Below are 17,645 nucleotides of genomic sequence, written 5' to 3' on the forward strand. Positions count from 1 at the left end.
TGTGTGTGTGTGTGTGTGTGTGTGTGTGTGTGTGTGTGTGTGTGTGTGTGTGTGTGTGTGTGTGTGTGTGTGTGTGTGTGTGTGTGTGTGTGTGTGTGTGTGTGTGTGTGTGTGTGTGTGTGTGTGCGCGTGCATGTGTGTGTGGGAGCTCACAATAAATTATATGGTAGATGCACCACATTCTCACCCCCACCTAGGCCAGGAAGACAGTGTTGCTAATCGGCTTTAAATAGACGTTGAATCGCCATCCAGCTCATTTATTTGGTTGAAATAGGGGATACGCGAAATTGTGTAGGTTAATTACAGCCGTGTGTGTGTGTGTGTGTGTGTGTGCGTGCGTGTGCGTGCGTGCGTGCGTGCGTGTGCGTGTGCGTGCGTGCGTGCGTGTGCGTGTGCGTGTGCGTGTGTGTGTGTGTGTGTGTGTGTGTGTGTGTGTGTGTGTGTGTGTGTGTGTGTGTGTGTGTGTGTGTGTGTGTGTGTGTGTGTGTGGAAAGGCCCTTTCCTCGAATTGGACCTAGCAGAGAACTTCCACGAACCCGCAAAGCGCAGAAGAGGCGGACAGGCGTCTACAATTCTGGGAGGCGGGACGACTTCTTCCTTCAGCAGGCTCGGTATAGCCAGGAGGAGGAGCCCTCTTTCCGTGCCGGTCACGTGACATCGACGGAAGCAAGATCCCGCCCACGATTGTAGAGAGCCTATTTAAGGGGCTCCGAAATGTACTTTTGATAACTTCATGCTCTTCTAATTTTCTTTCATCTACCTTAGAATAAACCGTGCAAGTTTCGCACTAGAAAATCGCCTCGCCCTTGCTTGGTCGCCATGGTCTACTGGATGCCTGCAGCCCGCCAACGCCACGCTACCCAATAAGTAATGTCGGTCGAGCTTCTATAGGCAGGCGCCGCTACTTCTCGGCAGCAGTACGGTACGCTACCATAGAGTACGCAACAGCCGTTGCCAGTTCCCTTTCAAAAATATTTCTCTACCTTGCCAGCTTTTGCGGAACTGTGACGCTGAAACGGGCTCCCTGAAGTGCTGTAAAAAATAGCGCCTCTTCCTCTTCACGATCTCGCTCTCTCGCTCTCTCTGCAGAACTAATTTCAAATTCTTAGCAAATCGCCGACAGAGGCTGAAGTAATGGTCATGTTCAACTTTTTTGTGCTCCGAGATGACCATCACTTCAGCCTCTCTCGGCGATTTGCTAGTCTTCTGGTTCGTTCAGCTGCTAGATCAGCTGACCCAGAAAAGCGTTCGTCCCAGGATCGATCCCTAGACCAGGGCCAATTATAGTTCAGCTGCGAGGCTTTCTGCAAAACCCGTCTGGTTTTACTTTGAGTCTATGTGCTACGGTCGAGTCAACGACATCTTTCCCTTCCATTAAACCGTATCCACACAACTTGTATGAAATATTTTAGTTCATCAAGAAACATAACCCTTAAAATATCATCATCATCAGCCTGGTTACGCCTACTGCAGGGCAAAGGCCTCTCCCATACTTCTCCAACAACTCCGGTCATGTACTAATTGTGACCATGTCATCCCTGCAAACTTCTTAATCGCATCCGCCCACCTATCTTTCTGCCGCCCCCTGCTACGCTTCCCTTCCCTTGGAATCCAGTCCGTAACCCTTAATGACCATCGGTTATCTTCCCTCCTCGTTACATGTCATATGCCCATGCCCCCCCCCCCCCCATTTCTTTTTCTTGATTTCAACTAAGATGTCATTAACTCGCGTTTGTTCTCTCACCCAATCTGCTCTTTTCTTATCCCTTAACGTTACACCCATCATTCTTCTTTCCATATCTCGTTGCGTCGTCCTCAATTTAAGTAGAACCGTTTTCGTACGCATCCAGATTTCTGCCCCGTAGGTGAGTACTGGTAAGACACAGCTGTTATACACTTTTCTCTTGAGTGATAATGTCAGCCTGCTGTTCATGATCTGAGAATGCCTGCCAAACGCACCCCAGCCCATTCTTATTCTTCTGATTATTTCCGTCTCATGATCCGGATCCGCCGTCACTACCTGCCCTAAGTAGATGTATTCCCTTACCACTTCCAGTGCCTCGCTACGTCTTGTAAATTGCTGTTCTCTTCCGAGACTGTTAAACATTACTTTAGTTTCCTGCAGATTAATTTTTAGACCCACTCTTCTGCTTTGCCTCTCCAGGTCAGTAGTGAGCATGCATTGTAATTGCTCCCCTGAGTTACTAAGCAAGACAATATCATCAGCGAATCGCAAGTTACTAAGGTATTATCCATTAACGTTTATCCCCAATTCTTCCCAATCCAGGTCTCTGAATACCTCCTGTAAACACGCTGTGAATAGCATTGGAGCGATCGTAGCTCCCTGCCCGACGCCTTTCTTTGTTGGGATTTTGTTGCTTTCTTTATGGAGGACTACGGTGGCTGTGGAGCCGCTATAGATATCTTTCAGTATTTTTACATACGCCTCGTCTACATCCTGATTCCGTAATGCCTCCATGACTGCTGAGGTTTCGACTGAATCAAACGCTTTCTCGTAATCAATGAAAGCTATATATAAGGGTTGGTTAAATTCCGCACATATCTCTATCACCTGATTGATAGTGTGAAATGGTCTATTGTTGAGTAGCCTTTACGGAATCCTGCCTGGTCCTTTGCTTGACGGAAGTCTAAGGTGTTCCTGATTCTATTTGCAATTACCTTAGTAAATACTTTGTAGGGAACGGACAGTAAGCTGATCGGTCAATAATTTTTCAAGTCTTTGGCGCCCCCTTTCTTATGGATTAGGATTATGTTAGCGTTCTTCCAAGATTCCGGTACGCTCGAGGTCACGAGGCATTGCGTATACAGGGTGGCTAGTTTCTCTAGAACAATCTGCCCACCATCCTTCAACAAATATGCTGTTACCTGATCCTCAACAGCTGCCTTCCCCCTTTGCGTAGCTCCCAAGGCTTTCTTTACTTCTTCCGGTGTTACCTGTGGGATTTCGAGTTCCTCTAGACTAATCTCTCTTCCATTATCGTCGTGGGTGCCACTGGTACTGTATAAATCTCTATAGAACTCCTCAGCCACTTGAACTATCTCATCCATGTTAGTAATGGTATTGCCGGCTTTGTCTCTTAACGCATACATCTTATTCTTGCCAATTCCTAGTTTCTTCTTCACTGCTTTTAGGCTTCCTCCGTTCCTGAGAGCATGTTCAATTCTATCCATATTATACTTCCTTATGTCAGCTGTCTTACGCTTGTTGATTAACTTAGAAAGTTCTGCCAGTTCTATTCTAGCTGTAGGGTTAGAGCCTTCCATACATTGGCGTTTCTTGATGAGATCTTTCGTCTCCTGCGATTGCTTACTGGTATCCTGTCTAACGGAGTTACCACCGACTTCTATTGCACACTCCTTAATGATGCCCACAAGAGTGTCGTTCATTGCTTCAACACTAAGGTCCTCTTCCTGAGTTAAAGCCGAATACCTGTTCTGTAGCTTGATCTGGAATTCCTCTATTTTACCTCTTACCGCTAACTCATTGATCGGCTTCTTATGTACCAGTTTCTTCCGTTCTCTCCTCAGGTCTAGGCTAATTCGAGTTCTTACCATCCTATGGTCACTGCAGCGCACCTTGCTGAGCGCCTACACGTCTTGTATGATGCCAGGGTTAGCGCAGAGTATGAGGTCTACTTCATTTCTAGTCTCGCCGTTCGGGCTCCTCCGCGTCCATTTTCGGCTATCCCGCTTGCGGAAGAACGTATTCATTATCAGCATATTATTCTGTTCCGCAAACTCTACTAATAACTATCCCCTGCTATTCCTAAAGCCTATGCCATATTCCCCCACTGACTTGTCTCCAGCCTGCTTCTTGCCTACTCTGGCATTGAAGTCGCCCAGCAGTATAGTGTATTTTGTTTTGACTTTTCCCATCACCGATTCCACGTCTTCATAGAAGCTTTCGACTTCCTGGTCATCATGACTGGATGTAGGGGCGTAGACCTGTACGACCTTCAATTTGTACCTCTTGTTAAGTTTCACAACAAGACCTGCCACCCTCTCGTCTCCTAATTCCTAATACGACTCCTGATTCTCGTCTCCGCTAAGCGCCGGTAGCACAGGACGTGCCCGCTTTATAGCACAGTATATGTTTCTTTTGGCCTCCTAACTTCACTGAGCCCTATTATATCCAATTTACTGCCCTCTAATTCCTCCAATAGCACTGCCAGACTCGCCTCACTAAATAACGTTCTAGCGTTAAACGTTGCCAGGTTCATATTACAATGGCGGCCTGTCCAGAGCCAGGGATTCTTCGCACACTCTACTGCGTTGCAGGTCTGACCACCGCCGTGGTCAGTTGCTTCGCAGCTGCTGGGGACTGAGGGCCGGGGTTTGACTGTTGTGTTCATATAGGAGGTTGTGGCCAAATACTGCACCAGGGTGGCCAATCCTGCTCTGGTGAGGGGAGTGCGTTACCGTTTCTGGTCACCGGTATCAGACCACACTCCTGGCCTGTTTATACAATTTTATCAACACGCGGATTTTTTTTAATCCGGTGGAAAATGGCGCGGCACCGGGATTCGAACCACGGACCTCTTGCACGCGAGGCGGGTGTTCTACCTCTACGCCACCACTGCACCTTAAACCCTTAAACTATGATGTGGAGAAAAAAACTCTTTATCCCCTTCTGCGAAGTAGACTGCTGACCGGGTGTTTTCCGGGATCACGTGGTAGCGGGTGCCAACTTTTTGACACACTGCGGACAAAAACGTATAAATCTGGGAATGAAGCCAAGCTACAGCAGCTGACAGACTTCAGCTGAATGCAGTGACCTGGTCATCGTTATTGTCCCGTGCTCGCTCGCGCTGCTCACCCTGTTGACGATGGAGCGGGTCTCCCAGTAGGCATCCTCGAAACGGTTCCTGGCCAACGCCAGGAAGCCGTACGCCGTGCCGGAGAATGAAGTGGAAAGATCGAGGCAGGCGCGCCTATGCGCCTTGGCGGCCTCCGTGCTGTTCGCGTACATTAGCTGGATGGCCGGTGCGTAGGCGAACATGACGCACGTCTGCAGCGCGTACCAACTGACCACCTGAGTGGTGAACCACTGACTCGAGGCCCGGTACGTTTCTCCTGTGTCCTGGAATAGCGCACAAAGCGAGCGAGAAATCGAAGAGGGGATTGAATCGTCATTGGCTTCAGCTGACCTGGGTCTGAAAGTCCATTCAATTGTCTTCTACTCCGCCTTACCAACTACGTGCAGTGAAGCGAAGGTTCGTGTGTCAGGCCAATCAGTAACGGGAGCCAGCTACGTGTTCCAGGTAAGGCAGCATGGCTCATCCATAGTGCAGCGCTAGCCTTTCCGTGAAGCTTCCATTCATTCGGCGTCGCGCGGAGGGCGATTAAAATGCGGGCAGTTAAGGAGCCCTTCTTCTGGTTCTCTTTTCTAGTTGGATGACCCGACAGACACATTTCGCTGCACTGCACGGATTTAGTGAGATGTATATTTCACTGGTTCAGTTCATAGCAGTTCAGTGCGAGTACAACTAGTTCACGGTAGTTCAGTTCCAGTTCCATGCTCGGGCAGAACGCGTTCGGCACATAAGCCCTGCATGGTAGATCTCTCGCCCATGGGCAAGGAATGCCATGAACTTCTACTGTCCGAAGCCTGCGCTGGATGAAACCTTGAGCAGAGTGGTTTAGAATTATTCGGGCATTCTAAGCTGGCCAAGCGAGACTGCACAAGGACTGGTGTTACGAACCACTTCGTTGAATCCAAGTTTGTTACAGGGCCGCATTAACTATTTTTGGGATCGATATAAGCGCACTGATCGTTCTTCGACGTCAATCTGGACACATTACCAGTATATGGAGGGGTTGCATGTTTGTGGATGCTAGCTGCACGTTCGTAGACAACAGGGCGGAGTGTAGGGAGAAAGAGCAGGCTACAAGTGGACAATTTCTTTCTCCGTCGTTGTTGAGCAATTTGAACAATATTCGTTGCCAAGTAACTTTTGAGTAGGTGATCGCATCTATTTATCTTTCTTCCCGAGAAAATTCGCGGCTGTAAACTCTGTCGCCGTTCGTTCGTTCATTCGTGCCTGCATGGAGTGTAACCGCCAGGCCACCACACCTTCATATATTTATGCTTGAAACAGCGCAAAAAACTTGCGGAATAAATTAAGAGCGGATAGACAAGTGACTGCGTCCTCTAGTTTCTTCCGCAATTTTTTTGCGTTGCTTCAAGCATAAAGAAGGTGAACTAACTAGAAAATGTCAAAATGTTCTTAGAACAGATCTTCGCAGCGTCACGGTCTGTGGCTTGCCTATACATCTGGCGTACCTGTGAAGCGAAAAAGGCACGGAATAGCTCGGGACACGTGATCTCCATGTACACAGGATAGCGAGGATCGAAGCTGAATAGAGGAACCAGAAATTTCTTCCAATCGTCAGCTGTCAGCCAGGGTGTCCGGAGGGCCACGCCCTCGGTTGTGGTGCACAGCGGCTGCGAGGTGGTGTTCTTTGCCACTTCAGCCAGGTAGCGGACAACCTATGCGAACAGCACGGTGCTGTAACTCTCGGTAATGTATTAAGATAGGAAGCTCCATCATGACACAATCTTTGATTTCCAATTTGAAAGGCCTGCCGAACACAGAAATGTTCTCGTTAAAAAATATTTGAAACAGTCTCAGTGATACGTTTGTTCTATTTACCTAAACGATATAAAACCACAAGCCCGTTACTGACTGGCCGGAACATCCGGATAATAATAAAACTCATCACATAAAATTGTTGTTTAGAGATATGTTTATATACACAATATATTCTCCAAAATAACATCCTCGCGAGCATCGTTACACCGTTACCAGGGGTACATCCACGTATCGCATCTCGCTTCAAATGTCTTCAAGTGCAATATCATCCCGAGTACCCGCCACGGCAGGCTGCATATTTTCAACAGTCAATAAATATATAGTGTATCTGCAATGTAGCGCAACTAAAGTGCACGGAGAGAGAAGATACGCGGGGCTTCAGTAGCGCTGTAGATGTTTCATGTCTCTTTTCTTGTACCCGCGTGCTACAACTGCACTACAGTGAACACTTTCGGGGTGACAAGCAGATCCCAAATCACAGCATTGGTCCTTTATAGCTGGATGGGAAAGCAAACTAAAGTTGGCTGGAACGGGCCTGGGCCGTAGTAAGGTAGGGGCCAGCGTTGCTTTATTTCACCAGAAACTGCATACCACATCGCTGATCGACACTGCGGTGCACATTGACCCGCCGTTCAACGCACGAACACCTGTCCACTGCGCAAGCGGTCAGCACTCGGTAAAGGCTCAAATGCAACTGAGTTGTGTCGGATCACCTCACACAAACTGACACGCCTGGAGACCGCATTGCCCGACGGTTGAGTTTTATTGTCCTCCGCGTAGGTGTTATCCTTCACGGAATAAGGGGTTACCGGAGCCCTGGACGGCACCGATAACGTCGGCAGCGATACGTTGAGGCAGTTTGTCGAATCACAACTCGTTAGAGATATTGTTGCATTAGACGGGCATTCTCTTCGAAGGAAAACAAAACAGAGCACTGCAGGTTAAGAATTACGTTGCCAGCGCTTTACACCAGCAGCTAATTAGAATATGGCTGGTCATTGCAATAAGAGTACTGATTCCTCTATGATTAAAGGGGCACTTAAAAGAAAAACGATTTCATCTGTATAAGCAATAAATCGTCCTGCTACAATATCAAACGCAGCTCTTACCACGATGAGAAGCTTGGCAAGCCAGAAAAAGCGAAATAACAAAACACGGGTGGCGACGCCTCCTTGAAATTCCTGCACCAGCTCGCTGTGACGTCACGGATTTTGATAACGTCTTCCAGGGCCTAGCTGATTCTTTAGCGGTTACATTGTGTTCTACAGGAGCGAAAGATTTAAAATGGCGAGTTTCGGGAGCCTTTGATTCGCCAAGGCGGCCCTAAATACGAGAAAACACTTTGAAACCCGTGACGTCACAGTGGCGTGCCGGCGTTTCGAATTCGGTGCCAAATTCAAAAACTGCAACTCTGACCGTCATTTAACGATAACAAAGCTTTCACAGAACGCCTTCTCCCTCTAAACTGACTCTGCACATCTGAAAGCTCTGCACTACCGACACGGCTGCTCACGCCAGCAGCTCCGGTAACCCAGTGTTCCGCGAAGACTAATAAGCGTGCGGACATGCAAAATCTATATTACTTTCCGGACCATCAAGCAAATCGTCCTCATTCATATCAACCTTCTTTTCGATTAACTTGGTTTCTTCGGCCGAAGGCACAGGCTTCAGCTTGCGGTTGACGAGCGTCACGAAGAGGAGCTCAAGGTACGCGTCGAACCGACCTCGTGCCATCATGTCGGTCACCAGGCGGCGAAGTGGAAGGAAGTGGCGCGACAACTTCACTCGCACGATGTAGTCGCCGCCGCCTCTGGTGTAAGAGCGCCGGCTGCTGCACGCGTACGCGGGAGAAAGGGAAACAATAAAAGTCCCGCACAGATGCTCAAAGAAAAGGCTTAAAGTGACACTGCCGGAAAGGTTGAAAGTCAGTTTAGCATACGCTAATGCGGACGAAGGCGAAATCCTGCCCACTAGAGGTATTCATTACAGTTCTTGACATTTCACTTCTAATGCGCTGTTACTTCCTATCACTTGTTTTCTCCCACCAAAGGTCGTGGGTTCGAGCGCCTTCATTAACCATATCTTAATTAACCACGTATTAATTAACCTCGCCTTAATTTAACACCAAAGGTAGTGGGTTCGACTCTCGTTCTTCGCGCTGTCAATTGGAATCCAACTTGGAGATATGGCTGGTTCGCCCATATCTCCAAGTTGGTTCGACTCCCACCAAATGTCGTGAGTTCGAGTGCCTCAATAGATAGAGTGCCTCTATCTTAATTAACTGTACCTTAAATAAATTTGCCTTAATCAACACTATAGGTCATGCTGACGCTTCTTAGTCTCGGCTTCACGCTTTCCTATAAAAATCGATGGCCTAATTCGCCGAATGGTCATGCGTCTTAAATAAATTCTAATTAACACCATTGGTAGTGGGTTCATTTGCCAACAAATGTCGAGGGTTCGACCCCCTGTGAATTTTGTACATTGCGAGGAGGGGGTCTTCTGTGTTTGCCGCAAGATGGCTCTGCATGTGCGCTAAGCGCAGAAGAAATGTAGCAGAAACGTACTTCGGTACTCGTTTAACTGCGACTTCTGTAATTTACATGCTCATAATTACCGATATACACCGCAGTATAACTTTCTACGGCACGTTTCTAAGGCAACACCACATTCACTAGAGGCGCTTTTGTCGCGCTTTGAACTATCGAACTCACGGCAGAGTGGTAGCCAAGGTAGCCATCGAACCAGGGTCTCCGGAGTCACACAATCCGGAGACCCTGGTTCGATTCCCACCCAGCCCACCTTGCAAGTTGTTTTTATTTATGAATTGCCTTCCGCCATTTTTCGCTCACGGCCAACACCGCCGACGCCGACGACACTGGCTTTTCTGCGACACGAGCTCCTTAACGCTGTCGCGCTAAAACGCGTGACCTTCTCCGAGCGAGCGGCGAGCACAGACAAAAAAAATCTGGTATTGCGTCCCTGACGTCACGCGGCGGAGGCAGCGGTTGTGGCGACAGCCGACTGCGAAGCGAGAGAGCCGGCGATAGAGAACGCTTGCCCGGGGCCTATCGGATTGCGCGGTAGGCCCCGGAAGTAGGCTAGGGCCGAGGATATAGACATATGGAAATTAAATTATCGAAATAAGCATCATTCTAAATGTCCCCGTCTTTAGTGTGTTTTGTGATTCCTGAGGACAGCAGAGCGTTTGTTGCTACATGCAAGCTGCACGTTTCTCCAGATTGCGCGGGACCTTCTTATCGTTCTGCAGGAGTCAGAAAATTTTACACGAGCATTTCCGAAGTTATTTTCGAAAGCAAAAACTCAATCAGTACGACCCCAGTTACGATATTAAGAAGGCCTCTTCTATATTTCCTTTAAAGAATTGTCACGGTGCTTACGAGTGTATAACGTGAATGTTTAACGTTATATCTGCAGTGCGGGCTAGGCGTTTTCGTACCAGATCTTGATGCCCCGCTTCCGCCATGACAATTCAGTGTAAATTATGCTTTATTGCTTTTTGCCGATGCTCAGATGCTCGACGGATTTCTAAGCATACACTGGCGCAGCCGGGTGCGCAGCAGCGCGTCGAGAGAGCCACCACAGCCAGCGTTCCCGTAAACAACAGCAGGGCAACGCGAAACGCCGGCAGGTGCCCGAGTCGCCACCGAATCACGAAAGGAAAGGCGTGGTGGCCGCGCCGCGACAAATCTTCCACGATATTGCGGGCATAGAGAAAGGAATATAACAATTCTGCTGGCGTGATCAGTAGGTTCCGCGACCCATGACGCGAAGAGGGCAGCGCCATCTGGTGGTGTTGCTGGGAGCAGAGTTTTGCGTCACGTGACCGAGTTCTCCTCATTGGTGGAAGCGCACGCGACATCGCATGCGCTTCCACGAGTGGAAGCACCTTCTGGCGCGCTGCCATGGCTACGGACGCTACACCAACTATGCTATACATCCACCGGGCCAAGATTATGCCCTACTGGAGCTAAGAAACATGAAAGCTTTAAAACAAAACAAGAAGTTCATATTAATGACTTATTAGACTTGACCGCAAAACGAGCGGAACCCCCCCCCCCCCCACCATATTTTTATTTCTCTGTAATCAAGTTAATCTTGTCCCATTTCTTCCATATAAGAAATGTATAGTCCGGTCGCAGGCATTCACCAGCGTACGCATTCGCTCTTCATATGTAGGATGTCCCAGCTAACGTTACCCAAGCTTCTAAAAGAAAGAAAAACAAGAAAAGATACGGTGCAAGATACAATTATAAGATCCATGATGTTCGGTCGATAGACCCCTGACGACCAAGCTTGTGTTTCTATCTTGCTCCAAGTTTCACAGCGAAGCTGTATATGGCTGGATTCTGGGAAAAAATACGTAATTTTATCTAGCTGTGTAGATCGAGAATTTCTACCCATACGTGGGCCGATCCCGAAGATAGTGCAATACCGGGCCGACCCGTGGCGGAGGTGGAGCAGGCTTTGCGCACTCCGCCAACTTGCAAAAATAAGTTTAATATCTTAGGTCCACATACAACACTATCAGATATTAAGCTTTCCTTCCGGCCTCCGGTGTTGGCGGTCCCGTAAGCGTGCTGCCCGGCAGGACCGCGAGGCGGAAAGAAGTGCGAACCGTCCATGTGGCCCCGATCCCGCAGACTTGGAACGTTTAGCGGAGCAACGGCCAGGTTTCAGAGGGAGCTTGCGGGGAATTGCCGGGCCTGTGTTGTGTGTGCCCGCTTGTGAGTATCGAGTGACCTCACAAACATTACTGCACTGCGGGACGTTGACCAAGGCACGATCATCTAGGCTACGGTGATGCAGTGTGCATGCGCCCTCTGAGTGCGGTGTCTGTTCTACTGCCCGGATTCGTTAGTAAAAGGTGTCGTGCCGCGTTTTGCAACAGTACATGGGTATGTACACTGCCCGGTGCCTCATCATCATCCGAGGCTCAACGTCGTGGAAAAGCAACTAGTCGCGCCTCGCCTTCCATTTATGTGCATACGGCGCTTGACGCACGGCAATGGACCGTTCGCCATTAAGGGGGCCCACACGCACAGCTTCGCTGGTCATCAACTTTCGCAGGATGGAATGGCACTGAATTTTTTCTTCCTTCTTTTTTAATATTTCGGCTAAGATTAACTGCTCCCACGCGGTATATTTTCTATGACAGAAATAGACATCCCAGAAACATATAATAGAGAAATGCCGTATGTATTCGCATCCACAGATTTTTACCGGACTCTCGGTATTTTTCAGCAGAACTCGTCACACGTCACACTACCTGCGAGTGCCGGCGGGGCGGCGACACGCGCTCTCGCGCCGCGGTACGCGCTCGAAGTCGAACAGGACAGCCCAGTCCAGCGTCTCGTCCATGAACGCGAGTGCCTTGAGCACGTCCATCTCTTCGTTCACGTGCGGCCACGTCATGCCGGCGCCGCGCAGCATGACCGCGATGGGCTCGATGTCGCGGTTGCCGTGCCGCAGGACGTCCTCGCAAGCGTCGAACACCAGCGCCGCCTGGCCCGCGACGCCGGCGTACAACCGCCCCGAGCGCCGGGCCTCGCCGCCTTCCACGAACGTGCGGTTCGCCGCCCGCTGCGCGCCCCGGATCGTCTCGTTAGATGTCCTGACCTTTCGTCCACTGAAGCCCGGGCATTACTTTTCGTACCAGTTGGCGCCAGCAGCTTGCCAAGGAATCACCCCTCCCCACCTCCCCTGATGTTAATTGTATAATTTTCCATTTTTCAGTATTGACTGAATGAGTTAGTTAGTTGGTTAGTTAGTTAGTTAGTTAGTTATAGTTAGTTAGTTAGTTAGTTAGTTAGTTAGTTAGTTAGTTAGTTAGTTAGTTAGTTAGTTAGTTAGTTAGTTAGTTAGTTAGTTAGTTAGTTAGTTAGTTAGTTAGTTAGTTAGTTAGTTAGTTAGTTATCTAGCTAGCCAGAGAGTGATCATTTACACTTTAGAGGATGGCTTCTTACCGATTTCCACTACCTAGAGTTCTTTTAAAGAAAGCCCTAAAAACAAATGTCCCTTTTTTTTGCCTTCCACCCCCATTGGAATACAGCAGCCGAAGCAGGGAACCATAGTAGTCAGCTAACATTAGCCAACACGGCTATTTTTACGCAAGGCTGGTTGCTTGGCTAGTTGGTAATTCATGATAAAAGAAAAACGTACAGCGCGAAGGACAAGGACAGCGATAGACGACATACACAGCGCTGTGTATGTCGTCTATCGCTGTCCTTGTCCTTCGCGCTGTACGTTTATTTTTTTTTTTTTTTTACGCGTTTGCAGCTCGGTCTCCTCCTTAAGAGGAAGCTTTAGCTCGGGTACGCGTATCTAAATACATGCAGAAGGAGAATTCGTTTTTCTCAGCAACCAATGCACCAAATTTGACGAGGTTTATTGTATTTAAAAGAAAAACTTAAATTCTAGTAACTGTTGGTTTCGAATTTTTTCATTTAGGTTGTCAATTCTTTTTTAAAAATTTGCCAAAATCGCAAATTTTCAGAAATCTAAACTATCAAGTTTAAAACTATGAAACACAGCAATGAAAAGTGATATCACAATTCTGTGAATTTCACCTAATAGTACATCTACAGCGGACAAAATTTCTGTGTTACACGTGAATCTCCAGAAATTAAGCATTATGGAAATACGGCTTTCGCAGAATCCTTGTGCACAATGTAATCAGTTCACGTAAGATATCGATTGACACACCAAATTTGTCCGCTTTGACTGTTATAATAGATGCCGTTTACTAAACAGCGACATCTGTGCTTGATGCAAAGCTATTAGTATGTAAACGCCGTGCTTCTATTTTTTTTAACTTTCGAGTTTACAACATAGTTAAACAATGTTCAGGCCCTAAATAGAAATTCCATTTCCAACAGACACTAGAATTTAACTTTCTCTCTCAAATGCAACAACTTTCATTCAAAGCGATCCGGGAGTTATCACAGAAAAGCGTTTCTGCGTTTTACATGTATTTAAATAGGCCGCGTCGTAGTAGGGCGCGAGCTAAAGCTTCCTCTTAAACAATTTGTCTGGGGATCAAATACATGAATAATAACTGCATTGTCATTACTAAATATGCTGCAAACAAATTCTTGAACGCTACGCACTATCAAAACAAGTAAAATATGTATTTTTTCGTAAAAGAATATACTTGTATGTTCCAGAAATTGAGCCCAAAATAACCGATATCACTTCTTCCGTGTTTTTTCTCTATTTGATAAGTAAATAAAATATCACACGAACTTTAGAACTATAACAGTTCGAAAACAGCAAGGCAGTGCATGTCGCTGATATGAAAAATGTAAAGGCCATGAAATTAGCAAGCTGAGGACAAATATTGTAATGAATCTTTGTCATTCAAGAACCTTGTTTAGATTCTTGTACATATGCAACGGGCAGTGAAAAATCTGTGACGCTGTCATTTGTTTCAATGTATTACGCAGGAGCAGCTTTCACCGGTCGTGTATCGTGAGTAATTACACCGAAATTATAGCCGCAACAGAGAGCACGTATAAAAAGCAGGAGTTCTGCAAAACAAACTAGGGCGAGTCAAATGAAAGTGAGCCAATGCGAATATATGACAAACGGGGTACCTTATTTTAAAGTAGTCTCTATAATCATTTAGACATTTGTCCCGTTGTCTAACGAGTCGCGTGATTCCCGTCTCATTAAATTCCTTGGGTTGCTGATTCAAAAAGTCTGCAACTGACTCTTTCACGTCATCGTCCGACAAGAATCTGGCTCGCGTCAGCTGTTTTTTCATATCCTCCAAAAAGTGGAAGTCGCAAGGCGACAGGTCTGGGCTGTATGGCGGATGTTGCAGCGTTTCCCACTTGAACATTGCCAGTTTTGTATTAACCACATCAGCGACGTGGGGACGGGATTTTCGTGGAACAAGATGACCCGATTCGTCAATTTTCCACGTAGTTTGTTTTTCATTGTGACACGCAGCCGATCTGGCGTTTTACAATAACAAAACAAACTGATAGTCTCTCAAGATTTAGCATATTCTATCAGTAATGGCCACTGACGATCGAAAAAAAAAGCCAACAAAACCTTTCCGGTGGAAATGACGGCCTTTCGTTTCTTGGGGGTGGTGAATTCGAATGTTTCCACTGTAAGCTTTGCTGTCGTGTTTCAGGCTCGTAGAAGTGGTACTATGGTTCGTCCCCGATGACAATTGGAGACAAGAAGTCGTCACCCGCATTGTTATACCGGATCAGATGAGTCAAGGCAGCGCTGAACTTCTCCGTCTTCTGGCGGTAGTTCAAAATCTTGGGCAACCATTGCGCACACAAGAGCGGATAACCGAGATGTTCATGAATTATGGCGTGAACCGAACCGTGACTGATGTTCACACATTCTGCCAGTTTATCGATGCTTATCCTCTGTTCTTGTCCCATCAGCTCATCAACCTTTGCAATTTTGTTAGGGGTGATTGCACGATGGCTTTTGCCCGGCCTTGGATCGTCTTTGCAACTTTCACGTCCTTCTTTGAACCGTTTGCTCGAACGCTTCACAGTGTACAATGAAATGCAATGTTCAACGTACATGGCAGCCATACGGCGACTAATTTCTTTTTGGGAAATACCTTCAGCTGTCAAAAACATCAGGGCACCACGCTGCTCAACTTCTAGAGCGTCCATTATACGCGCAACCATGTTCAATCCAGTGTATGAGAGCATTAAACCTTGATACTCACACCTGCATGTCACTTTTGTAACAGAGAGGTGCCTCTGTGTCACGTGCATGCCTCGCAGATAATGGACCGAACAATTATTGCGCGGGTTGGGTTGGCTCCCTTTCATTTTACTCGCCTTCATACATTAGAAATGCGTAGATACAGCTTGATAAAAGGCAACAAATTGTCACTGGAAACAAAGTTCACTGCACGTATACACAAATCCCCGCAACATGATATTTAAATATACGTATAAGTCTCCAATAAATCTACGTAATAATAATAAATCTACGATTGACGTTATGTGACTACCGGTGCATGGGTGCTGCTGCGAAATCCAGCCCAAGTTCGCAAGGTTCGCATTGAAATGCCTTTTCTAGCGTGAAAAAGACATTCTAGAGAAAATTCAGAATGATTTCCGGCACCGGGGATTGCTTGGGTGGGCGGTGCATGGACAGCACGAAAAATTTCGGGGGGGGGGGGGAGGGGCTGAAGCCCCATAAGCCCTCCCCCCCCTCTTGGCTACGCCCCTGCATGAGACTGATTTGAACACTCGATCATCAACCATGCGTGGGCGAAATTCGCTCGAGGCACCTTAAAGCAGCAGGGGAGTAAAAATCAGAAACCGTATGAGGAATGTTTATTTTCAAAAGAGGGGCCGCTAGGAGAGACCGAGAGCCTCCCTAAGGCCGATGACCAGAAAACGCGTTAAATGAAATCTGCTAAACAGCGGTTTCATTCTATATTATCAGAAACCCAAGCTACGAAGACGAACAGGAGCATCATTTTACTACCGGCAAGTGTTTATTCGTATTTCAGGCGGTGGGTCATTTTCATGTTGTTGCTTAGTTGTCCTCGCATTTCGTTCCTTCAAGCTTTGTTTCGTCTACGTGCTTTCTCTCTCGATAAGCCCCACATTCGCGAATCGACTTTTTTGTGGGCGGAAGCTTTTTAATCTCCCATCTCGATCCTATTGGGAATGTCATGAATGATCCAACTTCTATAACAAACGCACTGTCAATCAATAGTTGATGCAACGCCATCACCACGCTGTTGACTCACGTCACAGTGCCACGGTCAGGGTTTTGTCACCATACGCAGTAGCTGATTGCCCATGTCGGGGGGGCTGACTTTTGGGCGAGTTGGTGAGATGGTGTACTTGAAATTTTATACAGACGACGGCGAAGAAGACAAAACCACCAATGCTGCACTGCCAACTAAACTTCATTCCGCGAAGCGACATGTGTCAATACCCTCGTTGGCAGCAAAGCAACAAATAATCGAACATACGCTCCCGCCCCATAAGGCAAGAGTCAGTATACCTTGTTACTTCCAAAACAATCCTGAAGCTTGAGTCAGTGGACAGAAGTGCTCTATTTTGCATCCCTTTCTGTTATCCGCATCGTAATAGCGCAAGAAATTTCACAGTAACGGTTTTCGCCCTACCACCGGCAAAGCTGACTGTACTTTGCTTTCGCTTTTTTAATAGGAGCGTGCGAAAATTCCAACATTTCTAATAACAAGTCGAATGTATTTCTATTGAATTCGGTATTCAGATACTCATAACCAACGAGTACGTACTCGACAATAAGGATAAACAAAGATAGTGAGAGTTTCAGTTTCCTCGTTTCCGTCACAGAAAGCCATCGCGACATACGACAGCCAAATTGGCTTCGATTTCGAATGATATAGGAGAAGTCGACCAAGCCACGCGAGAGCGACGGAGCGGAACATTCAAATAGGAGAAGTACAAGAGTCCGCATAGAGTGCAAGACCGAAGACTGAGATGAAGAGAGGCGTTTTTGTGGTGTCGATTTATATGTGTGTGTGTGTTTTCACGCCTATTGCATAGACACTGAGAAGATGCACCTCAGGCAACAATCTACTAACCTAGATTCTTTTCCCACCTAATCCCCAACAGGGGCCGAGAGCCGTCCCCGAATTACTCAACGCAAAGGTTTTATTCATTCATTCATCCTTATATTACCCGAATCTATCACATACTCTAAGCTTCTATAGCCCCATGTGTATTGATCGCGGGGTGATGTTGCTGCCTAGTGCTCATGTGACACCGATACTTAGGTGGAATCTATTATATCGTATGGTTAATACTAATTATCGTATGGATATCTATCGCATTCTATTTTGAAGCTTTCTGGTAGTCAGACTCTCGGCAATACTCGTACTCTTGCTCCACTCGGGTAGTTGCCATTTGGACACCAGATATTGTAGCTTTAATTGCATACTCGATTCTAGCGCGCACGTAATACTTTACTAACATTTTCCGGGGGAAAAAATGGTATTACTGCAACATATTTTGTCACTAA

General features: G+C 47.1%; 1 pseudogene; it reads right to left on the reverse strand.

Annotated features, from left to right (window-relative positions):
- Positions 1 to 11,043: 11,043 nt before the first annotated feature.
- On the reverse strand, positions 11,044 to 11,140 carry LOC142586447 (U2 spliceosomal RNA; annotated as a pseudogene).
- Positions 11,141 to 17,645: the final 6,505 nt, after the last annotated feature.

Source organism: Dermacentor variabilis, chromosome 6 (assembly GCF_050947875.1).
Source record: "Dermacentor variabilis isolate Ectoservices chromosome 6, ASM5094787v1, whole genome shotgun sequence".
In the NCBI taxonomy this organism is placed as follows: domain Eukaryota; kingdom Metazoa; phylum Arthropoda; class Arachnida; order Ixodida; family Ixodidae; genus Dermacentor; species Dermacentor variabilis.